Genomic DNA, 23418 nt, shown 5'->3' on the forward strand with positions numbered 1-23418 from the left:
GAGGACAGGACATAAGTGGCCAACGTGGGACAAAGTTGCCCCCAGTGTATCCCAGGCCCGGCCACCTGCTCACCCACCTGCTCACGGGACAGATTGATCGCTCAGGGTGACCCCAGGGCCCTCGCAGCTAGACCTTCCCGCCAGCAGGGGGCCTGGCCTGTCCCTGCAGCGCCCCCTGCAGCAGGGGCGGAGCACCCTGCAACCCTCCGGCCTGGGCTCTGCCTCTTGTCTTTTAACCCCCGCAAGGAGAAAGCTCCAGGTCGCTCCTAGTTGCAGGAACGCGACAGGAGCCCGAGTTCCGGCAGCTGTGACAAAGAGAAGGGACGGTGGAAACGGCCGGTTCCCTTCCCCGTCCTCTGGGTGCCCTGTGCGGGGGTTGCTGCCCCCTGGGGGCTGTGTCCCTCCGGCGGGAGGACTCCGAGGGAGGAGAGGGCACAGGGCTGGAAACTCCCTCTTGGTCTAATTAAACCAACGAGTAGACCTCTGCTATGAATTGATGATCGGCTTTAAAAGGTGGGCCCCAGAGCCCGGCTGGTGCCTAGGATGCAGGAGACGCGGCTGGAATCGGGGTCAGGGCCCAGGCCCGGCCGCGGGCTCGGTGCCCGCAGGGGCCGCAGGAGGCCCGGATCCATGACTATTGTCATCGACGTTTCTCTCCCTCTCCCTCCCTCTCTCTGAAATCAATAGAAGCATAAAAACGTGGACCCTGAGAAAGAATGTACCTGCCCAGGAGGGCTCCTCGTGGTTCCCTGGCCCAGACCCCGGCGCAGAGTCCAGCGCCCCCTGCTGACCAGACCTCCCGCGCCCTGCGCCAGCCTCCTGCCGGGTCCCCGCTGAGCGACCCTCACCAAGGCGGGTCTCGGGCAGCGTCTCAGCCGCGGGTCCGAGGCCCGCGGGTCCAGCCACATCCTCGTTGGCACCTTTACCGAGCGATCGGAGCAGGTGCATAGCGACCAATCAGAACCTGCGACCCCGATCAGGACGGTGCTGTTTGGGCCCCTCCGTGCAAATTCGGATCCCTCATTTGCATAATGGACCAATCAGAGGCGGGGGGGGGGGGGGTGTGGCTGTCTCCGTGCCAGAGATCTCCCCTCTGCCTCCAGAGGCTGTCCCCCGGAACAGTTTCTCCCTTTACCGCACCCCGGGGGGACTTGCGTTCTCACCGGATCGGGGTAGTCACCTTTGTTGACCAAAAGCAACGTCGGAGTGATGACGCTCAGCCCCAGTTTGGGTTTTACTTACAAGGACCATTGTTAGGCCCTGCGCCGCCCTTCTAGAAGCGGAGAGCGCAGGAGTGCGGACGCGCACAGGCCTGGGCACAGGCCCTGCCTCCCCCGGCCAGCCCCCTCCTCGGAACGAGACCCCTGAAGGTCACCTCCGGCCCGTGCCAGTCCCTGCGCCTGCCTGGCCGCCCCTAACATCCCAGTGCCCGTCTCCAGGGCGCTTTAATTCCCCCCCAGTGCCGGACAGACAGCCCGTCTCCTGTGGAGGCTCCGTCACCGCGAACGCCTTGGCACAGGCGCCCTTAGGCCCTCGATGCTCAAAGCCAGGCCCGAGCCTCCGCAGGGCAGGCTCGGCCACCAGCCCCACCTGGAGGTGCGGCGGCGAATGAAGGTGGAAACCCTACCGCACCGCCCAGGGTCCTGGTAGGAAGAACCCCACTGTGCTTGGTCTCCTAAGGGGCTCCTGGAAGCCGGAGGCAGGTTAACTTCCTCCTCGCTAAATCGGGGAGCGGCACAGACCCGGGGCTCCCCGGGGAGCAGCCCAGGACGGGTCCGCGAGCCGGTGCCCAGCACACCCGCGGCAGCGCCCGGCCGTCGCCCACACTGCGGCCCGGGACGCAGGGGGCGCAGCTCCAGCCTTCGCTCCGCGCCCCCGATGCGCGCACAGGAGGCCCCGGCGCCCCGCGCTCTCCCCGCGCTCCCGCGCCACCCGGGCCTGCGGGCCGGACCCGCCTGGGCGCGCAGAGCGTGGGCGAGGCGTGGCGCGGGGCGAGGCGGGGCGCGGGCGCGGGCCGTGCCTGGGGAGTGGGCGCACGGGGGCGGGGCGTGGGCACGGGCGGCGTGGGCACCCCGCGGCCCTGGGCGCGCGGGGGCGGGGCGCGGGCCCGGGGCCGGGTTGGCTGCTCGTCAGCGGCTCCGCGCCCGCCCTGCGCGCCCCGCCCCGGTCCCGCCCCCAGCCGCGCGGAGCGGCGGAGGCGCCGGCAGTAGGACCGCGGCGGCCGCGGACGCACAGCCGGGCTGGCGGGTGGCGCTGCGGGGCCGGGACGGCGCGCACCGGGCAGGCTCGCGGAGGCCGCGGGACCAGGTAGGTCCGGATGTGCCTGCTGGCGGCGCTGGCTGCATGGCGCCTGGGCTCCAAAGTTTGGGGAAATCGAGGCTTGACTGGCCGGTGTGCTTTGGGGCGCTTGTGCTCCCTTCCAGGCGAGGGCTGTTTCGGGGCTGAAAGACTGGCACCGGGCTCCAGCGGGGAACATGCCCCCCGCCCCTTAGCGCTGAAAGTTGAGGGGGAAAGTTGCGAACCCTTGGGACGCAGAGGGGGAGCCCCGGGTCCCTGGTCAGGGTGGCAGCGTGACAGCCATAAGCCCCAAAGCCCCTCCCGCCGGGCCCCGGGGACGCCAGGCGCAGGTTGCTCCCTAGGGATCAAGTTTTCCGAGCGGCCTCTCCAGTTCCAGGTCTGCGGCGGGGGACGGAACCCCTGTCCCATTCATTCGCCAGGTTTTCGCTGACGGACTTGTGGTCTCGGTTTTCTGAGCTGGGACCCGGGGGTCTCGGCTGCTTCTCTTTCTCTAAGGAAACCCCGCAAAGCCCCCCAAGCGCGCAGGTCACCGAATCCCAGCCAGGGGCGGCCGGGCCCCGGTCACAGCGCCCGGGGACTGGCTGCGGTGCCCGCGACGCACGGACAGCCTCGGGCATCGCCCGTGCGGAGCCCCGCAGGGCCGCGGGTCCCGTGCCCTTCCAGTATTGCGTTGGCTTAGTGCTCTGCATTCGGGAGATGCGCCCACAGCGATGATTTAATAATAAATGGTGCCGCTCCGGCCAGGAGAGCCAGTCCCTCTTCTGAGCCCCGGGAAGGGTGGCCATTCTGGTCACCCGCACCCGAGATTGGGGAAAACAAGCAGGAGAAAGGCAGACAGGGAATATCTGAGGCGCAGGAGAGGTCAGAAACCCGGCTCATGGGGCCAGTGGGTAAATCTAGAAATCAGTTAAAATGATTAACCGAGAAAAACTAAAAATAATAGGAGGGCTGTGCCTGCCGTGGCTTCTGTCTGCCCCCACAGAGATGAATATCGCACTTGCTGCAAAGACTCCTGATCTGTAAATAGATTAAAACCAGGAATTAATGAGAACAGTGAGTCAGAGCCCTTCAGAGATTGAAAGGAGGGATAATTGCCTTTGAAAGAGCTATTATGTCTCAATATCAAGTCAAATGTGTTGCCTCTGCTTTGCTAGCTGTTTGGTAACAGTAGCGACTCTGGCTCAGAGAGCCTGGCGCATGAGTTTGTGGTTTTAACCCTTCTCCGGTCATGGGACCAGGGAGGAAGTCGCAGGTGAATCGTCAAAACCATGGGAGCAACATTTGCAAAATGCCTAATGCGTGCCAGGGACTGGTGGCAGTGGGACAGGTTCTCTGCCTGCTGGTGAAGGTCGTCCAGTGCGGCTCAGCCTCGCTAATGGGAAGGTGCTTGTGTGCAAGTTATGAAAATAGTGGCTTCAGGAACTGCTGTTTGAAGTCAGTTGAGAGTGGACGTGTGGTTTGAGGCCCCCTGAACGGTTCAGTACCCACTAGGGACCTGGAGCACGTGGCTGCTCTGTTCCCAGGTGAAGGCCAGGTGACTGCATGTGTGTGGGCCTCCTGCCTGGAGCTGGGATGACTGAGTCTTTGATTTGCAGGCGGATGGATTCCCGCAGCCGGGACCTCAGAATCATCCTGTCCCATGTCCCCTTCGCTGTCTGGTGTCCTTAAGGTCAGCCTCAACACACGGAGGCTTTAAGTTCACTTCTCAGAGAAGTCTAACTTTTAAATACTCTTCATAACGCAACCCCAGAGCCTGAGTGGTCCTTAAAATTGCCACAAAACTGGCCCAGCCAGTGTGGCACAGTGGTTGAGCATCGACCCATGAACCAGGAGGTCACTGGTTTGATTCCCAGTCAGGGCACATGCCTGGGTTTCCAGTTTGACCCCCAGTAGGGGGCGTGCAGGAGAGAGCCGATCAATGACTCTCATGATTGATGTTTCTCTCTCTTCCTCTCTATGGAATCAATAAAAACATATTTTAAAAAATATATATGTATTATATATATTTCTAAATGTCCACAAAACCCTTAATAGGACCGAAGTGCTGAGCAGTTCCAGCTGGAGCCAGGACTGGCGGTGGACCACGAGCTGTAGCCTTCCCATGGCTGATTCGTGCTCGATTTTATCACCGACACATCTCATCACGCTCCTTGTTGCAGACTAAAAGCCTCTTCTCTTCGCTGGCAAAATAGGTCCTTCTCACTTATAGGTTCCCAGCTCCGTCTCCCACATTCGCTGCACATCTTTCAGCGTCGTTTTCTCTGCGTATTCTAAGCATCCAACTTGAAGTTTGCATCAGCTGCTAATATGCTTTGCACTGAAATCGTGCAGAGATACAATCGCACCTTTTCAAGCCGCCCTGTCTGTGTGTCACTGTGTTGCAGCAATGCCACTAGGCAGAGCAGCAACGATCTGTTTTCCTCTCCCCCGTTTAGTAAGTTATTAGTAGTGAAACAATGTTGCTTTTTGCTCTGGGAGATAATCAGAGGGCGGGGTATTTAATGATGCTGTGGGTGTGGCCTGCCTTCTGGCTCAGTCATCCCAGGGGCCCACCTTGAAGCCCTCTGATTGGAGGGAGTTACTTTCTCTTTATTTTATTTTATTATTATTTTTTAATTGATTTCAGAGAGAGGAAGGGAGAGGGAGAAAGAGATAGAAACATTAATGATGAGAGAGAAACATGGATTGGCTGCCTCCTGCACGCCCCCTACTGAGGATCGAGCCTGCAACCCCGGCATGTGCCCCGACCCGGAATTGAACCACAATCTCCTAGTCTGTGGCTTGACACTCAACCACTGAGCCACACTGGCCGGGTGTACTTTGTCTCTTTGACGGTAAGCATTTCTGAGGGACTCCCTGGTTTTAATACGCACATTTAAGTCACTTAATGCTGGCGGGCCATTCCCTTTCTTAGGCTTGATAATGATGCATCTGGCAGCATCCGTTTTTGCAGAGACGTTTGGCAGTGATGGGTGTGTTGGGCCACCGTAGAGCTGACGGTACCAGATTTCTTTGAAATGAAGGGGTAACATCTCAGTTTCAGATCTGATTGGAATAAAAATTTCAGAGATTATCAAGGGTGCTAAGCTGGTTTTGGGTTTTGGTCCTTACTCTACCCCCTACCCCCACCCCCTGCGGCATTGTCTCCTACGCACAGTGGCGCATGTCTTCTGAAAATTTGCTGCAGGAGATGCGCACCCCCTGGTTGAGACTCTGCGGGCCAAGGCTGAGCCCATAGTTCCTTTTATCCCCTCTTTCATGTGCATGGAGTAAACAAGACGTAGGGGTCTGCAACGGAACTGCTGGCAGGGCCTGACGGCATCTCAACAGCTCTGCCACTTGGAATGTAAATATTTGTGGAATCTTTACTGAGCAAGAGGCTGCCTTGCAGAAAGTGAGGGGAAAAAACGACTGTTTTATTAAGTAGGATAAAATAATTCCTACCGTATGCCTATTCCTCATTGCGGACGCTGGCGTTGTGAGAAATCGGTTCTGTATGTCACGGTGATCCCCCAGCGGCCTCTCAGGTGCCTCTGATTCAGAGTGTAAATCTGTGGACTGAAACAGGAGAACAGATTTGCCCCATTTGTTTTCCTAACTCGCCTGACTTGAATTGCCTCTCTAATGTCAAGACGAGATCTGTAATTCAGAAACAACTTTGATTGCATTGCTGATCAGTGAGCCTGTCCCTGCCCTGTTTTCACTGGGATAACGAATTCTGGGGCTCATTGCAATACTTCAGATGCTCTTATTTGGGGAACTAGAACAGTCAGATCTCGTGTGTCGTTTCGAGTCTAAGTCTGAAATATTCTCGAAGTTGCCCACTTTCCTCCATCTGTCTCCACTCACATCCCCCCTCTCAGAGTTGCCACCCTCTCGCCCGGCCCATGTGCTGGCTCCCTGCCTTTCCTCTGGCTTCCTCCCCCAGGCTATTCTCTGATAGCAGTCACTGCGGATAATTTTTTTAAATGTAAGTTAAATGAATGCCGCCTCGCTGGTGTGGCTCAGTGGTTGTGCATCAGCCCATGAACCAGGAGGCCGCTGGTTCAATTCCCGGTCAGGGCACTGCCCGGGTTTCCGGCTCAATCCCCAGTCGGGGGCGTGCAGGAGGCAGCCGATCGATGACTCTCATCATTGATGTTTCTATTTCTCTCCCTCTCCCTTCCTCTCTCTGAAATCAATAAAAACATATTTTAAAGTCTGACTTTTGTTTAAATTTTACCAGCACAATGTCCCACGTGAATATCAATGGATATTGAATTTAACTCAACAAGTTGATTAAAAATAACTTTAGTTGGGGTAGAAAAGAAAAAACAGCCATAGAAAAGGAGACGTATCACATGGGCCAAATCACACGCCCCCATCGCCCCTCGGCCCACCTCCCCTCAGCTCATGGCTACTTCTGCCAGGAAAGCTCCTTCCTTCCAGTGCTGCCGTTTGTCCCGTGACCCGGCCTCCGGGCTCCTCCCAGTCCCGGCCTGAGCCCTGTGCCGTCTGCTCTGGGCTATCTTAACCTTTCCTCCGTCAGGGGGAGCATGGGTTGGATTTAATTAACGGTGTTTGGTTGTCAGTCCCTGCCTCTGCTGATAGCCTGTGGGTGGAGTGGCGCACACAGGTCAGGGTTTTGTTAAATATCAGTAGAAAGAAAGATGGTCTAATCTCTTCTATTCACGTGAGATTCCACTGTAGTTATGTTACTGCTTAAAATTATTTTAGTGTCTAATTGGAAGATTTTATTTTGTTTTGCACACTTTCTGGGTGACATATCATTCCTTGAAAACAGATGATTATCTTGATATTGTCCGAGTCTAGACAGTCCTGTGACAGACACAGGTGCCCTGAAGGTGGTCGGTATGGAGGACCGGTCCTTGATGTAACTCGCTTACTTGAGCACTAAGGGGGTTATTTGGAATTCTCAAAATTCACTATTTTATTAGCGTAAAACAGTGGCATGTAGGAAATGTAACAAAATGACTGAAAAGCAACAAACCGAAGCACATCTTCCTAAACGATAATTTCCTATAAACGGCACCTTGTGAGCATCGCAGTCTCACGTCGCCCCAAACACAGAGCCCCTCTGAAGGCCCCCAGAACGCTCATTTCCCTCCCATGCCCCCCCCAATTTATGAACTTTCTAGGACCATCCACTGACCTGTTGAAATAATGGACACTCCTGGGCCCTCACAGGACTTTCTGAGTTATCTCGGGGGTCAGACTTGGTAAGTTCCATTGTTAAACTTTTTATTTTAAAATAGTGACACAGGAAGTCACAAAAATAGGGTGGCGAGTTCTGTGTGCCCTTCCCCCGCTGCCCGCGGTGACCGCCTGTGGTCATAGCATCACCTCTGAGCCAAGAGTGACCTTGGCAAGTTACTGCCAGCCACACGCAGGCTTCTTCATGTGTCGCCGTTTTATAACCCGGCTGTGTGTATAGCTCCACGTGGGTTTAGTCCATGCACAGATTCAGGTATCTAGGGCTTAATGTAAAGAATAAATGCCCCGGAGCTGGAGTTTCCGTGCCGACGGACGCTGATGCTGTATTTATGCAGGTGTCTTCCAGGCTTCAGGATGCCACGCCGTAGGCCTTTCTCCATGCAGATATTTGCCGGTGGTTCCTGAGCAGTGCCGTCCACTCCTCCTTGGACGTGCCCGCGTGGACGTTGCCATGGAGATGGGAGTGTGGCATTTTACAAACCAGATGTGACATTTGGGTGCTCTCTGGCCGTCGGGAGTTGGTGCTGACTTTCCGAACTGCCTTTTAAAGGTTCTGCAGGGACGTGTGTTTATCTTTTAGTCGGACCCAGATGGGGATTTCATGCCGCTCAGGCGAAGACCCAACTGAGCGCTTCTCATGCAGTCTCACTGACCCGCAGCCCAGCCCTGTTTCTTACGTGGAAACAGTCGCTCTTTAAAATACCTTCACGTGCTGCGGGAGGTGGTAATGACTCTTTTCAGGCAACTAAAACCAGCCGGAACCGTCGAGCTGCGGCCCAGGCCTTGGTGCTCCTGGCCGGGAGGTGGCCTCGGCGCAGGGGGAGAGCGGGGCCGCTGGTCCCAGAGCTGCGGTGAATTCGTGAGCATCTGAAGGCTCCGGAACACAGGCGGGCGCAGCTCCCCAGGCAGGCGGGGCCGCGGGGACGGTGCCCCCCGGCACCCCCATTGGCTTCACCCACAGGAGCATCCACGTCAGCCTGTGCCAGGCAGCTTGTCATTTTCTCAGTCACTCTTTTTTGTCGTTAATCTTCACCTGAGGATGTTTTCTCCATTGATTTTTAGAGAGAAACAATGATGTGAGAGAGAGACACCCTATCAAACCTGCAACCCAGGTACACGCCCTTGACTGGGAATTGAACCCACGACTCCTAAGTGCCTGGGCCGATGCTCTAACCACTGAGCCACCGGCCAGGCCTCACTTGTCTGTAGTAAAGCTTTACTGATGCTTTTTATGTTGCTGAGTTAGGCCGACCAGGACCTGTGTGCACCGGTTGTGCAGTTTTCAAATTTGAGCCTCACAGGTCAAAGGTTTTCCCTTTTTCTCACTTCCTCCTACCATTAAGTGAATTTTTTTCTCCTACACAATGAAAGAATGCACATGTTTACATTTAAACAACATTATTGGACTGTTCCATGAATATAAACAGGGGTCGACCCTGTGGAGCTGGATCTCTGGGGCTGGGGGGTATTTAGTTTCTGAAAACAGTGAAGGGTCTCAGTCTGTGGTTTTGGGCCATCAGGGAACCAACCGCGTAGTCTGGGAGGCGCGTGTAAGTGGACAGCGTTTCCACGTAGACTCGGGCATAGAATTAACACCAAATCGTGCAGCGTGGAAGGTAAGGCGCGCAGACGCTTTGTAAGCCTTCAAGCAAGAGAATAAAAGTGGGGGAGGCACTTCGGGGTGCCCGTGGGACCCATGTTCCCGTGTCATTTAAAGCCAGCTTTTCCCTCCTCTCTCCTCCGGTCCTGAGTTTTCTTTCTGAGTCAGAGTCCTCTGTACTGACCCCTAGTGGGTAAAGGTTTTCCGTCGTGTCTAATTGAAAAGATGACATATCTTTGTTTGCAGGATGATTTGGGGGGTCAGGGGAGGCAACTGTACAATTTATCAAGTTTGACCTTCAGAAAAGAATAACTTTAGAAGAAGACGAAGCTCCGGTCAGCCCTGCGGGAGAGAGTTTGCAGAGGCGGCTGCAGCAGCCCCTTCCTCGGCTCAGCCTGGTGACTTCCCTTCCCTTCAAGCCTGGCTCTCTCGCCGGCCTTGCGCCCACGGTCTCAGGCCAGCAGGGCTCGGGGCCGCTGGGCTGGCTGGTCAGGCGCCTCCAGGTCCTCTGGGGTGCAGGCCGAGGGGCGCTCCTGGTAGGAACTGTCCTCACCCACATTGTAGGGGTGCAAAGCAGGTGGAAACTACAAGCTGGAATCTTATCGCTTCTGCAGGGTTCTATAGGCCATAGCATCAGACATGGCCAAACTCAAAGTCCCCGGCGGAGAGCCGGCCGCTGCCCCTTTAACGGGAGGAATGCGGAGCCACGTGGCCAAGGGCACAGAGGCAAGAGGAGTGACGCACAGATCAACCGCGAAACCTCATGTCCATTAAGTGCTATAAATGCCCTCTGGATTTTAGGTGCCTTTCGAATTAGAAACAGGAAATGCAAAATGTCACCGTGATGCCCATGAATGAATTATGACTCTAATTGCCGCCTGAGTGAAGGGGTCCCGTGTCAGGCCCGTGGACTCAGAGGCACTGACTGTAAAGAAAGCGCTTGAAGGAGGTTCCGTCCACTGCAGGATCCCACGTGTGTTCAGAATCTAGTGAGTGGTGCCGGGGAGCCATGGTGAGGATGCTACTTAATGTCAGAAAACCTGCAACTTTGTAACTGGCGACCTCGGACTCGTTCAGAGTTGCAGTATTGGTTCCTACTGTAGAGATTTGCTGTAATAAACACATGAGGTAAGGCCAGGCCCTCAGGAGAACTTGCAGGAAAGTGAAACACTCGCTACACGTTGGTGTTTGTGGTTGTGCTAGTGCTGGTGTAGCTTATTCCTCCTATACAATATTGGATGATTAATATAATATAACATAATATAAATATACATAATAGCCTCTGGTGATAACAGATAAGAGGAGGAATTGAAAGAACAGAGGAGACCCATGTGAACCTAAGGTCGAGCAGGACCCTCGAGGTCCTGGCTGGAGGAGGGAGCTCAGGGTGTCTGGTGGATGGACGCTGGCCTGGAAAGTCCTGGAACCAGCGAGTCCTGCCCATGCTGGTTGTAGTGGGGTCTGTCTAAGGGGGTACATGTGCCTTGTAAGTTGCTGTAGTGGACGACCTTGCTCTGGGCTGAGGTGGCTACTGGGATGTTCTCAGAGCGTGGCCATACCTCTGAGCCACACCCTGCTGTGCGTCTAAGGTACAGGAGACGGGCCTGGATCTAGGCAAAATCTCTGTCAACAGCTTTTATCTTTTGCGCCTAAATTATTATAAAGCACAGCATGTTACAATATATTTTACAGGGAGGTCAAACCCATTCGTAGAGGCCTCAAGTCAGATAATAGGTTAATGGCCCGACTGGAAATGTGACCCACGTTCCCATGTCCGGAAGCAAAGGTTTTTCATCCCAGAACAGGCTCCACTTTGAAGAAGGATTTGTGTCGCTGTGAACGGAACTATCGCCTGCTCCTCCATAGTGGTTGGGGTGAACTTTTCTACTCATCTCAGACCCCAGGTGCACCCGCTTGTCTCTGTCTGGATTTCATCTCTGGGCCCAAGTTGGGTCACCTTCCCTGTCCAGCTTCCCTGTCCCCCCCTCCTTGAGGCTGCCCCCTGCGCTCTTGGTCCTGGAGGCTTTGGAGGAGCAGCACCATGGACAGAGGCCCCGGCTGCCATGGTCACCACAGGCCTCCGCTCTAAGGGAGCGCCCTACCAGTGGCTAAATTTTCTTCTAGAAGTTTCCCAGGAACCCTGAATGAGTTTGGGGTGTAGAAAGTCTAACCTGCTCAGTCCAGTGCCTTGTGATTTGGGAAAGGTTAGTCTGGTACTTTGTAGCCCTGAAGTCATTCCTGAGGCTCACACATGACTCACGCATCCTGTGTTCCTCTCACGTAGATTTTTCATTTCACTAGTTATCTCATTTCTGTGATTAAAAACAATGAACAGAATTAATCTTGATGAGTGAATTAGGATCCAAAGTGTCACCTGAGAAGATGGCTTTGAACCGGGTAAGCTCGTCTTAAATATGTTCTGATGGTACTTGGTTGGTTTCTAAATTTATGTGCAGAGTGAGAAAGGAAGGCCGGGCCCACGGAAAGGCTGGGCCGTGAGAGGCCCTCTCCCATGTGCTGCTCTAACTCGGTCTGTTCTTAAAAATAAATATGCTGGTCGATATCCTGAATAATTGAGTGAAGGCAGCTGTGGGACTTGGGCTGTTTTCTTCTTAGTAATTGCACCTTCCATTTCACGGAGCCCCGGCTCACCAGCTGGGAGGAACAAAGATGGGCTACTCCCCATTCATTAAAAAATCTGCCTGATGAATTGTGGTTCTAGCCGGGTTTTTGCTCAGAGTGTAGAGATTTTTCATGTCTGGTATTAAATCATGTGGAGAGGTTTATCTATCTAATGAAATCATTATTCCAAGAGTAATGATCAGCATTTCCCGAAATGGTTACAGAGCATCATTCTCTGGTTCGGGACCAAGCCTAGAATCTGTGCGATTTAGGGAACCTTGTGCACAGTCACCTCTGACCCTGAGGGACAGTGAACGGAGCCCCCCCATTCCTGGGCCTTAGAGTACTGTGTGTGGGAACATTGAGTCAGTTTTCACCTTCATTTACAGTTTAGGAAGCTACGTTTATTTTAAAGCTATATTTGGGCCTAAAACATACTAGCCACTCAGTAGCTGCTAGTTTTATGAAGTAACTAAAGGTCACAATTGTTGACTTAGTAAATGGCCCCCATTTTTATTCTGTAACGTTACCCAAAAAAGAGATTTCCTAGAGAGAATTTATGGTCACTGAGACATGTAAACCCAGCGTCTTGCCTAAGCTCTTTAAAAAATAAGTTTGTTAAGAATATTCAAGGGAACTGCGGTCAGATGTGACTCAGTCATTTGCTGAGAAGGAAATTGCTGGTAAGAAGCTTTACCCTCATTTGCCTCTGGGAAACGTGGCCAGAACACCAGCCCCGTGGCCATGTCATGTGGCCAAGCCACGTGGGGCAACCACGTCCTGCAGGCTGAGGGCTCGGACAGGGCTGGACAGTAAGAGTCGCTGGATACAGTTTATCTATATACTTTGTTTCTCACTCTCGCTAAGTGATATTTTGGGGTGGGTGCCTTTTCCCACGGTTCCTGATTCTGGTGTGAAATCAACTGCGCTTTTCTGTTCTTCATGGAAACAGGGCCTTGACCTGAGGTTGCTCTGTTTCCCTCTCCCCCACGGAGCTTCCAGAAGGTGGCCTCTTAGCCCCCGATTTCCTTTCCTCCCTTCCTTTAGATGGTCTTCCATCCACTCTCCGATCCCCCCCAGACGTGGCCTCCCTGAGGTCACAGGCAGCTGTTCAGTGTGGCGTTCAGGGACCACGTCCCAGTCGGTTCTCCTTTCCAAGCTCAGCGCCCCCTGCATTGCCCCCCCCCCCCGACTGCCACACCTCGGAGCCCGGGCTCTTCTCTGTAAGACTCGCATCCTCTCTGGGCTCGACTGCAGGGGTCTGAGCTTCAGCCGGGGACCTGCTTTCCCTGGGCCCTTCCAGGGAGCCGTCCGTCACCTCCACGCTGTCACTCCTGGTCCTGCTCAGTGTCCGCAGCCTGCGATCCTCCCTCGCGCTGAGTCCCAGGTTCACAGCCGCACTTTCCATCTGAATGTCTTGCTGTCGATTTGAACTCCAGGTGTTTGGGAGCCCATCTCTCTCCCCAGTTGAGGCTGATCTCTCTCCCCTGACGTGGCTCATCTCTCTCCCCTGACGTGGCTCATCTCTCTCCCCTGACGTGGCTGGTCTTTCTTCCCTGACGTGGCTGGTCTTTCTCTCCTGACATGGCTCTCGTCTCACGCTCCCCGTGTCTGTCTTGGGACCATTCATCTTGCTTCAGGGAAACCACGGCCCTGGGGTTCCCACCACTCGATATAGTTTCTTAACACATTTTGCCTCTCACTTTGCGGTGTGGCCACCACCGTTCATGCACCTGGAGGAAAGAGAGGGTGCCTGGGATCGGTGACAATGTCCTGGTCACTGCAGGTGAGGATATTACGGTGGACGTAGATGTTAGCATTCTCCCTCAGCTTTCCATTTTATTAATGATGTTCAGGGGTTTCCGTGATGAGATATTGATCACGTTGATCAGCTGGAAACCTTCTCTGTCGTCACAGAGGGACCGAAGTCTGACCGGTGGTGGTCTCGGGCCGGGAGTCTGTCCAGGGGAGCTGGTGCCCGAGGCTCGTGCCCCGCTGTCCATCCTGTGCCAGCCCAGATGAGAATATTTAGCTTCTCTTTGTACCTTGGAGACATCCAGCAGCTTGTCACAGCTTCAGAAATCTCTGAGGAAATGAAGTCTGAGTGCCAGGGCAGTGATTTCACCATTATCCCAGCAGGGCTGATTCCTGCTGGATGCACTGTCGTGCTAACAAGGAAGTTACACGGAAAGGGCCCCCACGGTGCCTCTGACAAAGGTGAAACACAACAGAGCGAGGCCCCCATCTGCTCCGGCAGCTCGTTTCGACAGCCGGGGAAACCCTGCCACGGGTAGACCCCTTTTAATCTGTGCTTATCCGACATCACAATTACATTTTCAGTTGTGTTTGTTTGAAATGGAAAAATCATTAGACTTTAAGACAGCCGTTCAAGATGATAGAAATAAAGGGTTCCAGATTGCAGTGAGAGCTTTAATTTCATAGGGGACCTTAAGGTGGACTTGTTTTTAACATACTTAATATTTAATGATGAAGTTAGTGTGCCGTTTCTTAGGTATGTCCTACAAAAGGCCGAGAGTTGTCGGGTGATGTGCAAATATAAAATCTAAGTCGGCTCATTACTATCTGTAGGGATGGCCACTGATTTATTTGGCCCTGTGGTTAACGGATGCCAGACAGGTTCCAGAATAAGAAAGTGAATGCAGTCTGAGCCGCAAAGGTCCGTGCACAGTTAATTCAGAAGTAGGTTCCGTTGTCTGCATTTTTAGGGGACAAAGCTGAGGCTTGGAAAGGAAGGTGCCTTGGTGAAAAAGTCACAGATTTGGGCACGAGAAGCAGGGACAAGAGCCGGGACTCACGCCAGGGCTGTGTCTACAAAGCCCGTTTGCAGAGACGGTGTTTAACCGCGTCTCGGGCTCTGAGTGGCTGGTAAACCTGGAAAGTAAGCAGAAAAGACTGAGCGATCCTGTGCTTCGTGGGTATAATCTCCCCTAACAGTGATTTTCCATTTAGAGAATTGAAGCCTAATTATTATACAATCACGTGCTCGGATCCTAGGTGCTGACTTGATGCCTGTGAGGGTTGTTGACACGGGGCAGCCGCCGACGGGCCGCACCAGGTGTGAGACACTTCTCTTGCCCAGACAGCCCGTGGCCCTTTCGGGTCAGTCCCACCCGGGCCCCTGGGGCAGCCGCTTCTCACTCCCACACAACACGCTTCGTGCACCCGGGAACACGCGTGTTCTCCAGAGTCTGCCTGTTTGCGCTGGGCCTTGCTTTGCAGATTCAGGTTCGTGATGTTACGTCTGTAAGTTTTTCTAGCTTCTGGGCCACTTGCTGCTGTGGGGACCCACCGCACACTGTGTGTTTCACGCTGACGCACACCGGTTTGTCTTCCCTCCCCGGGCTCTCCTGGTTCTAACTGTGGTCTCTTAGATTCTGGGTTTGTCTGTCTCGCATCCATCAATCACAGGGCCAGTGGCCAGAGTCCTCTCTGTCTCCCTGGGATCAGACCCCATGGTCTTGTTGTGGGTGGAGGGAACGGCACCAGGTGTTAGGCCCATGGGGTTGGACCAGACCTGGGCTCAGCAACCTGGGTACTTGGGTTCTGGCTGGGAAAGAACTCAGAGCCAAGACCCAAACTGCAAGAGGACATTTATTTGGTAAATCACAGAGGTAGAAGAAGTGATTCCTAGAAGAAATGGGCTTAGGAAACAAGTTATAGAGGCAAAGGAAGGGCCTTTAGGGCTTGGGGCTGAGGAAGGTAATGCTAACATGCCTGGGAGGGGGGGAGCGCTGGGTCCTGGCCTGATGGTTTTCTCTTAGGGGAGGTCCCAGGGAAAGGCCTCATTGTAATAGTCAGCAGCTCTCCAGGTGAGTCCTTTCAGGGTCTCCCCTGAGTGATTGGTCGGCCCCAGGGCAGGGCCATCACTGGGTGCAGCTGGTTTGAGGTCAGCTGTGGCTGGTTTTGCTGCCTCTCTGGGCCGGGCCCATCACCCTTGCTCGGCTCATGTCCATCTGGCTGCGGGTCACAGTCTGACCCAGGTCCTAGACAGCTGGGCCCAGCCTCGGGCCTGAAGCCCCAACGATCCTTCAGACTAGCTGGTCACAGCTCCACCCCTGCCCACCCGCCCCAGGGACGGCCGTGCCTGTCCCTCTGCTTCCTTCCACAGCCCTCCCTTCCCCACGTGGCCCCGGGGCCGTGGCATGCCCCTCGTCTGGGGAAGTCAGTCATACATCTCCCAGTGGCACGAACCTCTCTGGTCACTCAGTCATCTCCATCCATTAAAATCCCATGGCTACAAGTGAGATTTGTAAACACAGGCCTTATAAACACTGAGCACCTTCATTCTGTGGACGCCTGTGTCTCTGGGGTAAATGGCTGGGAGTATGAGTCTGTGTCTCGGTCACACGCACACGGTACAGGAGCATCAGTCGGGGTCCCTGCTCCCACCTTCCTGCCAGCGTTCCCCAGTCTTTATTGCAGCGGTTATTAAATGAGGGAGTATATCCTACTGTGGCTTTAATTTGCATGACTAATGCTGTTAAACATCTTTTCATATGCTAATTTATCACTTTTATGTCTTCTTCTGGGGAGTGTTTGTTCAAGTCTATTGCCCATTTTTATTGGGCTTTTTATCTTTTCACCATTTACTTGTATATTCAGTGTACAAGTGAGCGGCTCATTCTGTCCTAGACTATTAATTAATTTTCTTAATGATTAATTTCCTTAATGATATTAATTTTTTTAAATTCTCACCCGAGGATATTTTTTTCCATTGCTGTTCAGAGAGAGTGGAAGGAGAGAGAGGGAGAGAAACTCTGCTGTAAGAGAGGCACATAGATTGGTTGCCTCCCACACAGGCCCTGCCCCCCTCACTGGGGCCTGGGGTCTAGCCCGAAACCAAGGTACATGCCCTTGGTCAGAATTGAACACAGGACTCTTCAGTCCTCAGGGTGATGCTCTAACCGCTGAGCAAACCCAGCTCAGGCAATGATATTAATTTTTAATGATACTATTTATGGCAAGACATTTTTAATCTTAACGAAAACCAGTTTATCATTTTTTGGAATTGCAGATGGTGTGTGTCCGGGGAACGGTCACAGAGCTGCCTTCCGGAAGCTTCCTGGTTTGCTGTTTCACGTGAGACCCGTGTCCACGTCAGCTGTGTGGTGCGGATGGAGGCTGGGGATTGCATTATATAGATTCTCACTTTTGCAGGGACACTTGTTAAACACACTTCCCTACATGAACAGCCTTGGTGCCTTGATTTAAAAACAGAAAATATCCACCTAATACTTGGGGCCTGTTTCTGAGCTATGTTCCCTCCATGGATTTATCTGCAAATTCAATACTGAATCGTCTCAGGTGGAGGTCGATCAGTGTTACGTCTTTTACATTCGTTGTTCTCTCCAGTCTGTGTTGTCTTTTCTGGATCCCATGTGTCTCCACGTAAATTTCAGTTTCCTCTGTTTCATCCGAGGGGCCTGACTCTGTGAGGTAACTTAGGGAGGAAGGACGTCAGCAGAGCCGAGTCTTTCAGGCAGCGCACATCCCTTCTCTCCCCTTCACTTGCCTCGTCTTTAATTCCTCTCAGCCGCGTTTGTGGTTTTCGTGTACCGTGTTGTGCACACTTGTCAGATTTCTTCTTGGATATTTGATGTTTTTATAGGACACTAAAAATGACCTTTAAACTTTCACTTTCCAGTTTTTCATGGTCACATTTAGAAATGCAGTTGATTTTAGTATATTGGCCTTGCATTCTGCAACATTGCTGGATCACATTGTAATTCCAGGCGGGTTTTTGCTTTCATACATTTTATGGGCTTTTCTTATATATCGTCTGTGAATAATGAGCTTTATATTTTTCCCATCCGCACGCCTTTTATTTTCCTTGCCTGCCTTATTGCATTGTCCACCATCTCCGGTGCACGTGTGAACACATGGAGGGACGACCGCCTTGTCTTTTTTATGCAGTCGGATAGTCTCAGCTGTTGATTTCAGCAAGAGGTCTGTTTGCACTTGGTAAGACTGTTGACATTTTAGGTCCAGGTGTCAGGTATCGGTAAAAATGAGTTCACGCTCGACCCCTGTTGAAGAAGGGGGCACATTCATGGGGTTTTAATTTTTATTTATTTTTTTCCAGCTATATGGAGACATGATTGACAAAGAACTTATAATGAACAAAAATCAAAGATAGTTAAAGCTTTTAGATCTTTCACAGCTAGGGATGGAAACCCCATGGTTCCAGCCCCTTCCCTGGGTCCTTTCCAAGCCCATGGAAAATGCCACGTGAGCCCACTATCCTCCTGATTTCTGGAGGGACTCACCCAGGGTTCCTGACTGTGCTGTGATCGGGTCTGCAGAACAGGCTGTGGCATGGAGATGTCCACGCTGCGGGACTGGGAAGGGCAGCCTGTCCTTGCCCTCAGCTAGCCTGGCCGTGCTCACAGTGGGGGTGATGCACTGGAGGCTCCTCGAGTCGCTGGCTATTTGTAAGCTTTTACATTAATTTCCAACAGTGGGAAACTCGGACTTGGGCATCTGCTAATAAATTTCTGGATTTTAGTTTATGTCTTCTTTCCTGTAGTAACTTTATAGTTTTAACTTTTTCTCTTAAAATTTATAACCAGAGTTTGGTCAAGTGGTTGTTTAATATTCTTCCCTGTTGATAACTTGCTGAACAAAAATGTGGATTTTAAGTTTTACAATCATTTAGGCTTTGCTTAACAGGGAGTTAATAAGTGACATTACCTTCACTTTATAAGGATGTGGGTATTTTCAGTATTTACTTTGCAGATTGGTAAGGATTTATTGGACATTAATTATAATGAAAATGTGGAACATTTAAAATAAGAGTATTATGCTGAGTGAAATAAGCCGGTCAGAGAAAGACAAGTATCACATGATCTCACTCATATGTGGAATTTAAAGAACAAAAAAAACTGATGAACAAAACAGATCCAGAGACATGGAAGCAGGGAGCAGGCTGAGGGACCTCAGGGAGGGTGGGGAAGGGTTTAGCCAAAGCTCTTACATGCTCATCAGCATAGTCCACGGACACGGACGATGGTGTGGAGAAGGCCTGGGGAGGGGGGACCAGTGGAGGGGCCCATGGGGAGGAAAGGGGGCATCTGTAATACTTTCAACAATAAAGATAAATTTAAAACAAAAAAATAAAATGCCTTTTCTTTAAATTTAAACTTCCATAAGTTAGGCATTCACTTGTTCATTCAAGAACCACTGTGCCGGCATGCTTCAGGATTCTGCAAACGCGTGTCTGTCAGGAATATAATTAATATTAAAACATCTAATCATGGATTTCTGTCAGTCACATCCATCACTGGTCCAGGATAACACTTTCGGCTGAAATGAATGCTGCTGTGCGACCGAGTCTTTGGCTTTTTCCGGTGTTATAATGATGAGGTTTTGCGATGGCCTCTCTCCCTCGTGGAAGGAGAGGCGGCTGGGAAGGAGGGATCCTGGCAGGAAAAATGACGTGTGTGCTGGTTCATGGGGGAGGGCGCTGCTGTTTGGGTTCGAGGTCATTTCAGTGACGTGCGGGTGCTGTAATTCTTCCTCCTCCACTCTGGGCAACGTGTAACAGCCTAAGTAATGCTGGAGGCCAGGCGCACTTAGTGCAATCACCGGGAAGGCGGGGCGGTTGGAATTCACAGCTTCTAACAAAGAAACTGCCCACGTCACGTGGATTAACCATCTGGTTCAGTCAAGTATCTTTATTTTTTATGCGCAGGGACGCAGTGATACTCCCTGGATACAGTGTATCCATTCACCTGAGACATCCCGACTTTGGGCGGCGATGCCTCCACGTTGTTCCAGGTGTGGCACCTGGGCTCTCCCTGGGGAGGGGACACAGGACACTCGGGGGTGTTTGCTCAGGTCACCCCGAGGCTCAGTGAGAAGCCTCTGCTACGGCTGCAAGGCTGCCTCTCCTCAGAAGGTCAGGGGCCCGCACTAGATTCTGCAGGAATCAGGGATTAAGCCGAGAAAGAAAATAAGCTTAAAATTGGGAGTTTGAGCCCAAACAATAAACACTACTTGTTTCCAGTAGGAAATCAGGATTTAAGGTTTTACTTGAATGCTTTTTTAAAAACATGTACTTTATAAAAAGAAGTATAGAGTGATACTTTTTCTTTCCTAAATAGAAAAAAAATAAACATCAGGGCATGTGTTTTCCCCCTTTTTCTTTCACTTAGTAAAAATTACAACTCAATGACCAAAAAACAATCCAATTAAAAAACATGGGCAGAGGACCTGAATAGACACTTCTCCAAAGAGGACACACAGATGGCCAGAGACCTGAAAACATGCTCAGCGTCCCTAATCGTCAGAGATGCAGATTAGAACCACAACGAGGTCTCACCTCACACCTGTCAGAGCGGCTCCATCAACACATCAACGAGCAACACGCGCTGGCGAGGGTGCGGGAAAGCGGGGAAAGGGGGGCCTGGTGCGCGGCTGGGGGGATGCAGACGGGGCAGCCACTGTGGGAAACAGTGTGCAGGTTCCTCAAAAAATCAAAAGTGGAGCTGCGTTTTGACCCAGTGATCCCACTCCTAGGAATGTACCCTAAGAACCCTGAGACTCATCAGAAAGGATCTGTGCGCCCCGATGTTCACAGCAGCGCAGTTTACAGTAGCCAAGATCTGCAACAGCCCCAGTGCCCATCAGTGGCTGAGTGGATACAAAGCTGTGGGACAGTCACCCCGTGGACACTACGCAGCTGTGAAGAAGGAAACCTCACCTTTTTCAACAGCGTGGATGCATATGGGGAGCGGGATGCTGAGTGAAATAAGCCAGGCAGGGGAGACAAACGTCCCGTGATCTCACCCGTATGTGGAATCGAGTGAACAAACAGAAACGGACTCCGACACAGAGAACAGACTGACAGCTGTCGAGGGGAGGGTTTCGGGGGGGGTGAAAAAGGTGAAGGGATTAAGCAAAAAAACCCCCCAAAACTCATAGACACAACAGTGTGGTGATGACCAGAGGGAAGGGGGTGGGAGGTGGGAGGGTGAAGGGGGGCAAATGGTGCCCGAAGGAGACTCGACTTGGGGTGGGGAGCACACAACACAATATACAGATGATGTTTCATAGAATTGTAGCCCTGACACCTATATAATTTTATTAACCAATGTCACCCCAGTAAATTCAGTAAAAAAGAAAAAAATATATAATGTGAGAAACAAGCTTTTCTGAAGAATAGGTACAATTTAAGGGCATTTTAATAGAATAATGTACTGTGACTGGTTTTTATCTGGGCCATAAAAAGAACTTTCTGCTTTACATATAAATGATTAATGTAATTTCAGTTTTCATCGATTTATGAAATTGTTTCCTCCTTGCTTGTGGCGAGGTTAAGAATTATTTTTTCTGCACTCGGAGACGGTGTGCAGTCTGGTCTGGTTTGGGGAGTGAGCTTCTCTTGTTCCATTTCAAGGAGACATTATGTATGCTGTTGATTTTGAATTTTTTAAGTGGAGAGGAAGAAGCTGTGCAGACTCGCTGTCCGGCTTGTCTGGTCTGTTGGTGAGAAGGTGGGAATTTATTGGAGAGGCTCTGACCGGAGAGCCGAGTGTGTGCCACACGCGGGTGGGGCTGGGGCCTTTCTGAGGCACAAATCTGCGTGATTTCCCACTGTGTCCCTTTGCACGGTCTCCCAGGAGAAGACGGGGGCTGTGGGCCTGAGGGAGGCGACGGAGGGATGGGGGGAGGAGAGGAAGGGGGCTGTGAGTGTTGGGCGGAGGCAGGCGGGCCTGGTGCTGGGGGAGCTGCCTGCCGGTGGCCGCAGTGTGGGGGTGGGACCTTGGGGGCCGCGCGGGGAGCGGGAGGTGCCCCGGGCCCAGGGGGTCGGGCTCTGGGCACCGTGATGTTCCGGCCCAGGAGGTCACCCGGCGTCCCGGCTCTGAGAGTCGAGGCCCTGGACTCCCAGGAACCCTGGGAGGGGACGCTGGGCCTGTGCCCAGCCCCTGCCGGCGGAGAAGCCTCCCGGGAAGATCGAGGGTGTCGGCAGGAGCCCAAGGGGAAGCCCGGTGTTGACAAGTTCTCCCCTGAATCGGAGACCGCAGACGACAACCGGAAGCAATGAATGTCAACCGAGAATCTCAAAATCTACCTAATGCCTTATGTTTAATGGACAGAAAATGCCTCTGACAGAAGCGTGGGAGTCCGTCGCCGCGAGCCCTTTGCTCTGACATCACGGTGCCCTGCACCAGCCACGCTGGCTCTCTCAGGGAGGCCACAGGGTCCGCGGAGGGAACCCGCACCCTCCGGAACCGGCCCGATGGACCGGAGCGCAGGTTCACGCGGCCTAGTGACACCCGAGTCCAGCACCGTCGGGGCCACTGGAGGGGCTGAAACTCAGGTGACCCCGGAAAGGAGGCGAAGGTTGTCAGAGGGAAAGAACCGGACTCCGTGAAAGGGACCCTCCGTGGCTTCGGCGGAGTCACTGAGCCCGACCAGGAGTTTCAGAGGTGAGATTTCAGTTTCCAGAAATGTTCTAAGTCATTTTTCTCTTGAAATATAAATCACACGCCGTTTCACTCACCATTTAAAGGTGTTCAGTGGGTTTGGGTATAATCTCGGGGTTGTGCAGCTATAACCACTGTCTGATCCCGGAACATGGGAGCCCCTGGCGGAGCCCTGTGACCATTAGCGGTCCCCCCGCCCTCCTGGAAGCTCAGCGCCGGCCCCGTGTCCCCACGGCTCTCGGTTGCACCGAGACTCAAGTGATCGGCTCTAAGGGCAAAGACTGTACTTTTTCCCTTCTGCTTGGAAGGCAAGGATTGGAGAAGCTGACCATCCAGGAGGGACAGTGCCTCTGGATTGAGTGACAGCAGGGGCGCGGCCGGGCAGGGAAGGGCGCGGCCGGGCAGGGAAGGGCGCGGCCGGGCAGGGAAGGGCGCGGCCGGGCAGGGAAGGGCGCGGCCGGGCAGGGAAGGGCGCGGCCGGGCAGGGAAGCGTGTGGCCGGGCAGGGAAGGGCGCGGCCGGGCAGGGAAGCGCGTGGCCGGGCAGGGAAGGGCGCGGCCGGGCAGGGAAGGGCGCGGCCGGGCAGGGAAGGGCGCGGCCGGGCAGGGAAGGGCGCGGCCGGGCAGGGAAGGGCGCGGCCGGGCAGGGAAGCGTGTGGCCGGGCAGGGAAGGGCGCGGCCGGGCAGGGAAGGGCGCGGCCGGGCAGGGAAGGGCGCGGCCGGGCAGGGAAGGGCGCGGCCGGGCAGGGAAGGGCGCGGCCGGGCAGGGAAGGGCGCGGCCGGGCAGGGAAGCGTGTGGCCGGGCAGGGAAGGGCGCGGCCGGGCAGGGAAGGGCGCGGCCGGGCAGGGAAGGGCGCGGCCGGGCAGGGAAGGGCGCGGCCGGGCAGGGAAGGGCGCGGCCGGGCAGGGAAGGGCACAGCAGCTCCCCAGGAGCACAGCCACCTGCCCAGGCCCCGGGGACTCACCCTCAGGGCCGGCGACCGCCCTCGGGGTTGATTACCTGACAGGGTCTGTGTCCCTGCCTAAGGCCTCATTATTTCCAGTCCTCCTTTCCTGGACGCTGTTTCCATAGCACCCGATTCTTTGGCAAACAGAACCAGCAGCGACCTGTGTTTCGTGTGCTTTTTCTTTAAGTTTTTCAAGCAGATTCCAAAAGGGATATTTTAAAAAGGAAGAAAACGATTCAGGATGAAAAGTTTAAAACGGAGGAGAGCCGGGTATTTGGGAGATCGTGAGAA

At 53.5% G+C, this 23418-nt stretch overlaps 1 protein-coding gene across 1 annotated transcript in view; it reads left to right on the forward strand.

The window, feature by feature from the left end:
- The first annotated feature begins 2202 nt into the window (after positions 1-2202).
- Positions 2203-23418, forward strand: part of CNTN3 (contactin 3) — a 97682-nt gene continuing 76466 nt past the window's right edge. The window contains exon 1 of the mRNA XM_081159995.1: positions 2203-2307. The gene's annotated coding sequence lies outside the window, so the exon portion shown is untranslated. The remainder of the gene's footprint in view (positions 2308-23418) is intronic.

Source organism: Miniopterus schreibersii, assembly GCF_964146895.1.
Source record: "Miniopterus schreibersii genome assembly, chromosome: 15".
Classification (NCBI taxonomy): domain Eukaryota; kingdom Metazoa; phylum Chordata; class Mammalia; order Chiroptera; family Miniopteridae; genus Miniopterus; species Miniopterus schreibersii.